Genomic DNA, 12,984 nt, shown 5'->3' on the forward strand with positions numbered 1-12,984 from the left:
GCTTGGCAGACGATTTCCAGTCTCCCTTTAATATATTTTACTTATTCCTGATGGGTAGGCATAATTTCCAAAACCTGTTAAATGTCTAAAGGATTGAAAGAAAAGAAATCCTCCCAGACGATATGGCTTTAAAATCTTTATACTGTCTGTCTCACTGAAGATCAGAGTAGGAAGTATGAAGCAGATATTTTGGGAGTTTCTGAAAATGTTCAGGCACTATCATACACTTAACCCGAAAGTATGCACAGCATATTTTGTTAGCTTTGGATTTTTTTGTTGTTCAATCGAATCTGTGAAATCTGTTTCTCTAATATTTTTGGTCTTTCTTCTGTCAGGTACTTTTTTGCATCAAAAATGTAATACGAGTTTTCTCTCTTGAATTGCTTAACTGTTCAGTTTTGTTTTTGCCTTTCACCCCAACTTCTTAGCTCTGGTCCTAATCTTTTCTCCCACTTTCTATGGGGTTGTCTTTCTGTCTCTCTTGCACTTGGCTAGGTCTGCATCGAATGCGGCACCAAGAGGTGCGTGCGCAAGATGGGGGCAGTCTTAACTGAGAGAGGCCCTGTTTGGGTCCCTTTCTCTAAGACTGCTTGCCTCAGAGTTGCTGTAGTGTTAACCACCACTTTCTCCGTGCCCACCACGTTTTACAGACTAGTACACTTGTATATAAACTGGAACAAGTTACCCCAAACAGTGCTGACCTTTAATATGTATGATGCACTTTGGTACTTTATCTCATTTTTAAAAATATGCAGATTACTCTTTACATTGATTTCGTAATTGCACTTAGGCACAACTTGAAGTCTGAAAAACACAGACACTAGGATATTTTTGAAACCTCTAGCCAGTCCCTGACCACCCTTTATAAAATAGCACCATGCCCTCATCCGTCCCCACAGGTAATCACTTTCTATCTCCCTTACTCTGTTTTCACCACCTGACAAAGGTTGTTCATAGGCTTTTTCCCCTACGCTAGAATGTAAATTGATGGCAGCATCTTTGTTTTGTCGTATTTCCAGCCCTTAGACCGGTGCTTACCGGATGAGGAAGCTCAGGCAGAGAGTGATTTTTTTTGCCAAGGTCACATAGCCAGTGACTGTTGGAGTTGGAATTTGAATTCAATCGGTCTTATAGTAAGACGGCAAAAGTGGTTGTATGTGTTAGAATGAACTGTTTACCAAAAGCAACGAGAGAGGGAAATAATACCCAGACAGAGCTGCAGGGTGATTTTGTGTTCATTAGCGACCCTGTCTCACCAGTTTTGGGCAAAAATCTTAGCCATTCAAAAAAATTTGTGCGGTACCTACTGTATGCCAAGAGATGTTCTGGGAAGTGGAGATCCCTGGAATGAATGAGACATATAGGGTACTTGCTCTTTTATACATTCCGTTATTTGTTTTTCTTATTACAAAAGCAAAGTTCATTACAGGAAAATGTGAAAATTACATTAGCAAAAGGGGAGCATAAAGAATATCAATTTTGTTCCTAGACAAATCATTTTCATCCAAATCATTAGGAGCGGAAGAAAATACACGATAACATTAATAGCCATCATCTCTTGGTTACTGGTATTATGGATGATGGTTATTTTATTCTTTATATTTGCTCTATTTAAAAATTTTCTCCAGTGGACGGACATTACTCTTTTTTTTTAAAGACTTTATTTTTCCTTTTTTCTCCCAAAGCCGCCCGTTACATAGTTGTGTACTTTCTTAGTTGTGGGTCCTTACAGTTTTGGCATGTGGGATGCCACCTCAGCATGGCCTGATGAGCGGTGCCATGTCCACGCCCAGGATTCGAACTGGTGAAACCCTGGGCCGCCAGAGCGGAACACGCGAACTTAACCACTCAGCCATGGGGCTGGCCCCAGACATTACTCTTATAAACAGAAAAAAAGCCCACACATTTTAGGAAAAAATATATTAAAAAATGGTAGAAGAGTGATGCAGACAAATGAAAAGCCTTATCGTGGCGAGCTAGAATTCTAGGTAATTTCTCTTAAAATATTGTTTAATACAATTGTGTGAGGGAGTTAAAATTATTATAAAATGGAAAACACTGTACTTGTTTGAACTGTTTTCATTTACTATTGTGATATTAGGTAAAGTGAAGTAATTGTTTTATACTTATAAATGCGTTAATAGTTAACCTTTGTGGAGTGTCCCTCTGGATTTCTGAAAGGCCAATTTATCCAGTTGTGCTAGCTGTTAATGTTAAGCCACAGGAGCTGTGCATTGGTGACAGTGAATAAAGGAAATGACCTAGACCAGAATCCCTGGGGCTTAGACTTAGAATCACTGAGGCGTAGTAAATAAATATTTGTCAAACGAAAAATACTGAATAGGCACCTCCTCCTGGCCTTGTTCCAATACATAAGCAATGATGAGAGGGGTTCACCTGAAGAACCTTCTTTTAGAAAAATTACTCTGAGCGTTCTACTCCAAGCACCTCGTTCTTTTATTCCAAGTTTTAGTATCAATGCATTGTAATTTACAACTGAAGACCGCTTCTGAAGTTCACTGTAGTGAAAATTTGTTGTGATTGCTGGCCATCATCCATTCTTCCTTCTCCAGGAAACAGCATGCTAAATTTGTTTTGGGTGAGCTCCCCTCCCTTCTTCAAACTTCCTACAGTTCAGTAGGACTGCCCATCAGGATACCCTGCTCTCTACCAGCCAAAGGGTAGGCACTTAACCTCAGTGGGGCCAGTCAGCCACTCCTTTCCTGGAATGTGGATTCCGTAGATTCATGCTGGTGAAGCACCCCAAGGGGCCCGTCTGTTGGTTCCTACTTCCTAGATCTCTGGAATGGTTCTGGTTCCCACCCTTTCCAAATCGGCTCCTTTGATTCTATGAGCTCCTCTTATCCTTCCATATATTCCTTTTTTGTGTAAATTAGCTTGAGTCCTTTTGTTGCTTACAACCAAAGAATCTCTGATGTTCATCAAACTCTATCCCCGTCCTCCTCCAAGTTCTGAATTTAACCACAGATTCTCCTGAATGAGGAATATGACCCTTGTAGTTGGAGAGGAAACAGATACGATACTAAAAAATTTGCAAAATTTTGTTTGCAATTATGTAAAAGCTGCGGGAAAACAGCCATGCTAAGTATTTCCAGTAGAGTGGATTCAATAAAGAATTGGGCACATAGATGTTAGAAGGCTGAAAGAGGGGACACTGAGGCAACCTGGATATTTGTCACTGCTTCCTGTACCTCTAGGGATGATACTAGTAAATGCAAGAAGCAGCTGCCACACCCAGGGCTGGGGGAACAAAAGGAAAGAAGTGGGGTTGTCAGATCCTTGCAATTTAGTAGAGAGGTCCTGTGCTGGCTAGTGTGTGGCCCTCAGGTGGGGGCACTCCACATAGCCCCTGCTCAGACCACCAGAGAAGGCATGGCCAGTGAGTGCTGGTGCTTCTGTGGGGACCTGGTATGGTGATGCTGGGAAGGCTAAAAGAAGCTGGAGGCTGGAGCCATGCCCAGCTTGCGTGGGGGCGGGGGTGGTTGTCCCTTCTCCCTGCCAATCTCCCATCAGACCCTCCCATTGACAGAACCTAACAGGAGGACAACTGGCTTGGGAGTTTGGGAAAAGCAGTTTGCAGAGTCCCAGTCCTGACATCACAGAGTGGAGTGAAAAAAGGGTTAGCTTAGAGCTAAGAGATGGCAGGTAAATAGCCACGACAAAAGCATGCTTTCCTTTTAAACGGATCAGTAGTGGTTTTTGAAAATAGAGTTCCCTAGTAAATTGGAAATTTTCAATATATCTATGGCTAAATGTAAATTACATCATTATTGTACTTTATGCCGAAAGACTTAAGGGCACAAATGTCAAACCTGTAACATGTTCTCTGGCCCTTAGTGATGGCATATGGATGTATCGGTTGGAAAATTTGTCTCCTGATACATATTTATGAGGTGCAGGAGGTACAGCGAGATTGTTCCATTTGATTATTACAAAGAAGAAACCAGCATTGATGTAAAGCTATCTTAGTGATCAGAAGGTCTGTAATTGTAAGGTCATTTGCAAATTCCTATTGAGAATTGCTTTCAAAATATGTTAGAAGAAAAGCCAGAGAAATTCATTATATCGTTAAGAAAATACCTCATCATCTCACTTAAGGGAAATTACACATGCTGCAAATGTATAGATTGATTAAGCCAACAGATTTTATTTGGAAAGTTGACAAAATTACCAATCTTCTAAGATTAATGAATAGAAGGGGAAATTATTATACTAGTAGCAAAACAAACTGTTAGATGAGAAATGCATCTATGAATGTTCATAGCAACTTTATTTGTAATAGCCAGAAACTGAAATCAGCCCAGATGTCTTTCAGCTGGTGAACAGGTAAACTGGGGTTCATCTATACCATGGAATATACTCAGCAATAAAAAGGTGGAAACTATTGATACCCCCGACAAGTTGGATGAATCTCTAGGGAATTATGTTGAGCAAAAAAAGCCAATCCCAAAAGGTTACATACTTTATGATTCCATTCATATAGCAATTTGGAAATGACAAAATTTTAGAAATCAAGGAGAGATTAGTAGTTGTCACGGGTTAGGGATTGGGGGTGGGAGTTTGGGAATGTGAGGTGTGGTTATAAAAGGGCAAAATGAGGAATCCTTGTGCTTGTGGTGTTGGAAATGTTCAGTATCTTGACAGGGGTGGCAGAGCCGTGAACCTACATAGGTGATACAAGTGTAGAGCACTTAATCACTAACACACACACACACACACACACACACAAATGAATACAAGTAAAACTGGGGAAGTCTATAAGATGAGTAGATTGTATCAATATCAATATCCTGGTTGTGATATTGTACTATGGTTTTGCAAGATGTTGCCTTTGGGAGAAACTGGGCAAAGTATACACAGGATGTTTCTATCATTTCTTACAACTGCATGTGAATCTACAGTCTTCTCAAAAATTTTAATTAAAAATGAGGGGCTGGCCCAGTGGTGTAGTGGTTAAGTTCGCATGCTCCACTTCGGTGGCCCAGGGTTCATGGGTTCAGATCCTGGGCATAGACCTACACACTGCTTATCAAGCCAAGCTGTGGTGGCATCCCACATACAAAACAGAGGAATATTGGCACAGATGTTAGCTCTTTTTGCTTGAGGAAGATTGGCAACAGTTGTTAGCTCAGGGCCAATCTTCCTCACCAAAAAAAAAAAAAAACAAACCCAAAATTAAAAATGGTGTGCGGCAACAATCAGAAAACCTTGGTGATACTTTCAGTCTTGTTCCATTTATTAACTGAAGTAAAGACAAAATCCTGCATGTGTGTTTTTTTAACTTTTAAATTGTGGACAATTTTAAACATACACAAAAGAAAAGAGAATAGTGGCATGAATCTGCATGTACACAGCTTCAGTAATTATCAGCTCATAGTCAAGTGTATTTGATCTATTCCCCCATCCACTCCTGCTATCCCTCATTATTTTGATACAAATATCACATCTCATATTATTTCATCTGTAAATATTTCTATATGCATCTCTAAAATATAAGGGCTCCTTTTAAAAAAAATTCAAAATAACTACAATATGTTCTCACACACTCACAAAAGTAACAATTCCTTCATATCGCTATCCAGATAGCATTTATATTTCCTGGTTTGTCTCATAATGAGGGTGTGTGCTTTAGCTTTCTTGAGGTATAATTTATGTATCATGAACTGCACCCATTTGATGTATACAGTTTAACAAGTTTTGACAGATGTAAACACCCATGAAAGCATCACCACAATAGAAACAAATAATAACAAAAAAACCTCAGAACATTTCGATCATGCCCCAAAGTTTCCTTGTGCCTCTTCCTTCATCTATGGTCACAGAACAACCACTGATCTGCTTTCTCTCACTATAGATGAGTTTACAGAGAGTGCAGTTAAAAAAAAAAACCCTAAATGGTACACGATTTTATAAAAATTAGAAGGAAGTCAGGAGAATGAAGAGAAATATGTGTGTATTCTTGTCTGATTTATTTTGATGGTGAGCCCCTGAGACAGAAAGCAATTTCCGTTTGGAATACTATAATAATAGCTAACATTTATTGACACTTAGTATGTGCTAGATAGTTTACAAATATTATCTAATTTATCTGATGACAACCCTGTGACTTTTATCAATCCTATTATTATCAAACCCGTTATACAGTAGAGAATACTCAGGCTTAGAGAGGTAACTTGCGTGTGATCTCACAGCTTATAACTGAAGGAACTTAGGTAAAAAGCTAGGTCTTTGACTCCAGAGCAATTCCCTTAAACTCACCTGTAGTCTGTTTATCAGCAAAAAAAGCTGACATGAGAACACCTGGCTTTGTTGCTAAAAAGTCTTAGCCTTTCTTTGACAAAGGAGTAAAGGCAATTCAATGGACAAACGATAGTCTGTTCAACAAATGGTGCTGGGACAACTGGATAGCCATGTGCGAAAAATGGAATCTAGACACCTAACTTACATCTTTTACAAAAATTAACTCAAAATGGATCATAGACCTAAATGTGAGACTATAAAACTCCTAGAAGAATTTAAAAGTGGGCAAAGGACCTGAATAGACATTTTTACAAAGAAGACATACGAATGGCCAACAGATACGTGGAAAGGTGTTCAACATCAGTAATCAATGGAGAAATGCAAATCAAAACCACAATGAGCTATCACCTCACACCTATTAGGATGGCTATTACCAAAAAGACGAGATAAATGCTGGTGAGGATGTGTAGAAAAGGGAACCCTTGTGCACTGTTGGTGGGAATGTAAACTAGTACAAGCCACTGTGGAAAGCAGTATGAAGGTACCTCAAAAAATTAAAAATAGAGCTACTATTGGGTATATATCCAAAGGAAACCAAAGCATTATCTTGAAGAGACATCTGCACTCCTGTGTTCATTGCAGCATTATTCAGAATGACCAAGATAGGGGAACAATCTAAGTGTCAGTCGATGGATGAAGGGATAAAGAAGATGTTGTATGTATATACAATGGAATATTATTCAGCCTTAAAAAAGAAGGAAATCCTGTCATTTATGACAACGTGGATGAACTGAGGGGCATTATGCTAAGTGAAATAAGCCAGATAGAGAAAGACAAATACCACATGGTATCACTTATATGTGGAATCTAAAAAAAAAAGTCAAGCTCATAGAAACAGAGAGTAGAAAAGTGGTTGCCAGGGGCTGGAGGGTGGGAGAAATAGGGAGAAGTTGGTAAAAGGGTACAGACTTTCAGTTATAAGATGGATAAGGTCTGAGGATCTAATGTATAACATGGTGACTGTAGTTGATAACACTATTGCATAATTGAAATTTTCTAAGAGAGTAGAACTTGAGAGTGTTTTCCCCTCCACCCCCCAAAAAAGGTAAATATGTGAGGTGATGGATGTGTTAACTCAGTGAGGGGAATCCTTTGACAATGTATATGTATATCAAATCATCACGTTATACACTTTAAATATCTTACAATTTTGTTAATTCTATCTGAATAAAACTGGGAGGGGGAGCTGAAAAAAAAAAACCTCCTAGAAGATAACATAGGAAAAAATCTAGGTGACTTTGGATTTGGTAATGACTTCTTAGATATACACCAAAAGCATGATTCATGAAAGAAAAAACTGATAAGTTGGCTTCATTAAAATTCAAAACTTCTGTTAAGAGAATGAAAAGACAAGCCACAGACTGGGAGAAAATATTTGCAAAACGCACATCTAATAAAAGACCAGTATCCAAAATATACAAAGAACACTTAAACTCAGCAATAAGAAAACAGCCCAATTTAAAAATGGGCAAAACGATCTGAATAGTCATCTCACCAAAAAGATACTCCGATGGCAAATAAGCACATGAAAAGATGCTCAATATCATATGTCATTACAGAATTGCAAATTAAAACAACAATGAGATACTACTACACTTCTATTAGAATGGCTAAAATCTATAGAGACAGTAAAAAGGATGCCAAGGAATTCAAGAGGAGGGAGGAAGGGGTGAATAGATGGAACATGGGGAATTTATAGGGCAGTGAAAGTGTTTTGTATGAGTCTGAAATGGTGGATGCATGTCATTCTGTGTTTGCAAAAAGCTTAGAATGTACAACCCAAAGGGTGAAGCCTAATGTAAACTATGGACTTTAATGACAATAATGTATATATATTGACTCATTGGTTGTAACGAATGTACCACATGAATACAAGGTTAACGTGAAATTGAGCTAATAAAGATTAGCATGTATGAATTAACATGGGAAACTGTGGATCGGTGGCGTGAGGAGCTATATGGGAACTCTCTGTACTTTCCACTCAATTGTTCTGTGAACCTAAAACTGCTCAAAAAAACAAAGTCTATTAATTAAAGAAAATCTTTTGCTCTCCAAGCCTCAGTTCCTCATCTCGGAAGTGAGGAGTTGGACTAGATCTCACAATGAAATTCTGTCCTTAGAAATAGAGATAAATTTTTCCCCATTACATTTTCCAAAGCATTTTACTTTGTGATTTTTATCTATCCTCGCCAGGTGGCTTTCAATGATTGCATTGATAGATCAGCCAAGCTGGCATCACTTGGCTGTGAGTATTCTGGCAAAGAATAGATTCACACAGAAGATTCAAAAGTTTTCTTTATCAAGTGTTTCTGGTGATCTTTTAAATAAAACTTTAGGGAAAACTTGTTTCTACGTCTATCAAATGTTTCCTGTCTGTTTTAGTTTGAAAGCCATTTTGTGTGTTCATCTACAATTTTTGCTTCAGTGACCTAAATATGACGATCATTTATTTTTTTAAATGGAGGTAACACTGGTTTATAACGTTATATAAATTTCAGGTATACGATCATTTCCGGTTAGAGTAAATATTCTAACTTTGGGGAGAAATCTTAGTTATATTATAATTTCAGTGAAATCCCTCATTAGCCATGCCTTGTAGCTAAATATCATAATTGTTTAGTTTTAAATGAACATAAGATTTATATACTAATATAAAGTTAATTGGTCACATGGACCTTGTGTTATCCTAGTATGAAATATAGACATTCAAGAGCATCATGGCCATATAAACTGCCACTCTGTTTCTACTCTTTGAGGGGAGGTATGACACATATAAGCCACCATGTCCCATGTTCCCTGCAGGTTGTCATAAATGTTGGATAAATCCAACTGAGTGAAGAGGTACAAGAGGACTAGATTGCAAACATCAGCAACTGTCTTAATATATACCACAATGCTGTTTAAATTGCAAACGGATGAAAATGTTATGGATGATTCTTATTGAATTGTTTAACTCCTAAGAAGTCAGGGCCATTTGAATTGTTGGAGCCCTGACTTTAAATTTACGTTATCCAATATTTAGTATGGGAATCAGTGTTGCTTTTCTGGGGAGTAACTGTTAACACTAAGTATTTTTGCTTATGTTATATTAATTGTTCCCTTTTAGTCAAGAAAAAACAGGCTTGCCCATCCACCACTTCCCTCTCATTATAGAAAGGAATGTTAAATATATATTTAGATTGCTTAAAGCAGTGGCTTTAAATTTTTTCTTGGCTGCAACCCACAGTAACATGTACATTTTACATTATCTATGTATCATCTATCTATCTTTCTATGATACTGAAACAAATTTCTCACAAAGTAGTACCTATCCTTGCTATGTGTAATACATTCTGATCTGATCTATTCTATTCTGTTCTATTTCATTAAGAAACATGCTGATCATGACCCTCTAATTAGATTTCATTAATGGGCCAAGACCCGTAGTTTAAGAAACGTAGCTTAGAGAGCTCCAGATGAAATGTGCAGTGAATAGACCAAAGTGTCACATAAAATGATAAAAATGCATTGAAAGGAGGCTTTTACCACTTCACTGCTAGATAAATATAAACATTTAGAATTGACACACCACACACTATATTTCTGTGTGGGATTGAGAGAGAGAGCCTTTTTAGTTTTATCTTCCAAATTATTTGAAAAAATAATTTTAACATGTATAACTTTTATAGTAAAAAAAAATCTAGCATGATGTAGCTATTTACCCTAAACTGATGTCATACATTCTAAAAGTTATGTTTTATTAAAAATAGTGGAAAATTTGACGCATCAGGAATGTGCAGTTATAGAGTACTAGTTGCATTGATTGTGGATTATCCATGGGATGCACTACTCAGCCATTAAAAATGATGATGTAAGGTCTAGCTCAGTGGTTCTCAACCAGGGATGATTTTGCCTCCCTGATGACATTTGCCAACATCCGGAGACATTGTGGGTTGTCACAACTGGAAGAGGAGAGTGCTTCTGGCATCTAGTGGGTAGAGGCCAGGGACGCTGCTCAACATCCTAGTGCACAGGACAGTCTCCACTGCAAAGAATGATCCCCAAGTGCTAATAGTGCTAAAGTTGAGAAACTCTAATCTAGCTAAATGACTATATGTACATGGAAGCCTTACCTTCTTCCTCATATCTGCAAATAATCTTTTTTTGGTAGCATTTTATTGATATCTCTCTCATACTTGGAATATAGTTCTTTGTGTTCATGTCCTATTTCCATTCTCAGGTAGAAAGCTCCTTTTTACAGGTGGGATACGTGCCTGATTCACCTGGGTATAACCAGCAACCAGACCACCTCATGTCTTGTAATTGTTTAATAAATATTTGTTGAATTGTTACTTAAGAAAAAGATCATGATACTCTGTAATTATTGAAATGGAAAGATGTCCACAATATATTTAACTGAAAAAAAAGCAGGTTATAAAACAGTATGAGTGATGATTTCCAGATTCAGTGTAATCACTATCACAATCCCAGCTAACTTTTTTGCAGAAATTGATAGGCTGATTTTCAGGTTTATATGGAAGGTCAAGGGACCCAGCAAAGCCAAAACAATCTTGAACCAAGTTGGAGGACTCACAGCATAGAACTCTCAGAATAAAGCATAAGAGTAAATCTTCATGACTTTGGATTAGGCAGTGATTTCTTAGATATGACACCAAAAGCACAAGTGACAAAAAAGATAAACTGGACTTCATCAAAATGCATCAGAAAACTGTGCTGCTAACGATACCATCCAGAAAGTGAAAAGACAACCTACAGAGTGGGAGAAAATTTTTAGACCTCGTATATCTGATAAGGGAATGTATCCAGAATATATAAAGAACTCATACAACTCAATAATAAAAGACAACCCAATTTAAAAATGGGCAAAGCATCTGAATAGACGTTTCTCCAGTGATGACGTACAAATGGCCAATGTAGGGAGGAAAAATAATTTTCACTCTGCCCTTCTAAGTTCTTGACTGGGGCTCCTGTAACAAAAGACAAGTTAACAAGAGAAAGTCATACAAATTTATTTGTTTTCTGTGGCACAGGAGCCTTCATAAAGAAATGAAGTCCTGAAGAAGGGGTTTAACCTGAGTGCTTTTATGCTAGGTTTGATGAAGAGTAGAGTGTTGTGGAAAAATGTGATAAGATAAAAGGGAATGAGTTAAGAATAGTAAATTGGGGTAGCATGTCCTGAACCCCATCACCAACAAGCACATGAAGAGGGAAATGCAAATTAAAAACCACAAGGTGCCACTTCGTACCCACAAGAATGGCTATAATAAAAAAAGACAAACAATAACAAGTGTTGACAAGGCTGTGGAGAAACTAGAACCCTCAAACATTGCTGGTGGGAACGGTGCAGCCACTTTAGAAAAGTTCCTCAAAAGATTAAACACAGAGTTATCACATGACCCAGCAGTTCCAATCCTAGGTATGTACCTGAGATAAATGAAAACATGTATTCATACAAAAAATTGTACAGGAATGTTCATAGCAGCATAATTCATAATAGCCCAAAAGTGGAAACAACCCAGATGTCTACCAACTGATGAATGGATAAATAAAACGTGGTATATCCATGCAATGGAATATTATTTGGCAATAAAAAGAAGTGAAGTACTGATACATCCTAAAACATGGATGATCCTTAAAAATATTACGCTTAGTGAAAGGAGCCAGGCATAAAAAGCCATGTTTTGTATGATTCCGTTTATATGAAATGTCCAGAATAGGCAAATCCATTAGAGACACAAAGTAGGTTAGCAATTGCCTTTGGCTGGGAGGTTTGGGGGAAAATTGGGAGTGACTGCTAATGGGTCAGGGTTTCTTTTGGATGAAACGTTCTAAAATTAGATTGTGGTGATAGTTGCACAAACCTGTGAATATACTAAAACCCAGTCAGTTGTACATTTTAGATGGATGAATTGTACGGTATGTGAATTATATCTCAATAAAGCTATTTTTTTAAAAAGCAAAGAAAAAGCAACACTATGGGTATTTGCTTCCTAGAATGTAGTGAGCTAAGATAAATGTGGAATGTTAGCGGGTCAGCTTGTACCTGGTTTTCAAAAACATTCATTGTGCAACCCCTGATTGATGAGTTGCAGCTGCACTAGGAGGGATGTGACTTGGCACTTACTCGCAGAGACAATGCATCAAGCGTAGTGTACGAGTAGCTGCTGAATCCAATTGGTGGCTGCCCTGAGTTGAAGTACTCTGCACCGGGTTCAATCTAACGCTTGCAACTGAACGTGCTCGGTGTGGTGGACGGACCTGAAAACTGTGCCTGACCACGTGGCCAGATCCCAGGAGGTAGCTACTTTTTGGTTACTGCATTGCTTACTGCGCATCTTTTAAAGCTAAGTAAACTAGTGTGTCGGGGGGAGATGGAGGAGTGGAGTAGGGGTGGGGGGAGGATGACACAATGTGTAGTGCAATCTTGTATTTTGCTATATTAGTAAGTGGTTTTCTTTAGGTGGCAGGATTCTGGTGATCTCTCTTTTTTCTTAATACTTCTCTCTGTTTTCTGATTTTTTTAAATCTATAAGATTTTATTTATTTTTTAATAAAATGATCTGATAAACAAAAGTCTTTATATTCCTTGGCTAAATCCTACTTGGTCATGGTGAATGATTCTATTAATGTATTCGTGAATTCTGTTTGCTATTATTTTATTTA

At 37.8% G+C, this 12,984-nt stretch overlaps 1 protein-coding gene across 14 annotated transcripts in view; it reads left to right on the forward strand.

Moving 5' to 3' along the window:
- Positions 1–12,461: 12,461 nt before the first annotated feature.
- Positions 12,462–12,984, forward strand: part of REPS2 (RALBP1 associated Eps domain containing 2) — a 245,308-nt gene continuing 244,785 nt past the window's right edge. For 5 of the 14 annotated variants that reach the window (XM_070502328.1, XM_070502327.1, XM_070502329.1 and 2 more), the window contains exon 1: positions 12,466–12,618. The gene's annotated coding sequence lies outside the window, so the exon portion shown is untranslated. Of the gene's footprint in view, positions 12,619–12,984 lie in introns of all 14 variants that reach the window. The other 9 variants (XM_070502321.1, XM_070502332.1, XM_070502334.1 and 6 more) reach the window with 5 other exon arrangements.

Source organism: Equus asinus, chromosome X (assembly GCF_041296235.1).
Source record: "Equus asinus isolate D_3611 breed Donkey chromosome X, EquAss-T2T_v2, whole genome shotgun sequence".
NCBI classification, from domain to species: Eukaryota; Metazoa; Chordata; class Mammalia; order Perissodactyla; family Equidae; genus Equus; species Equus asinus.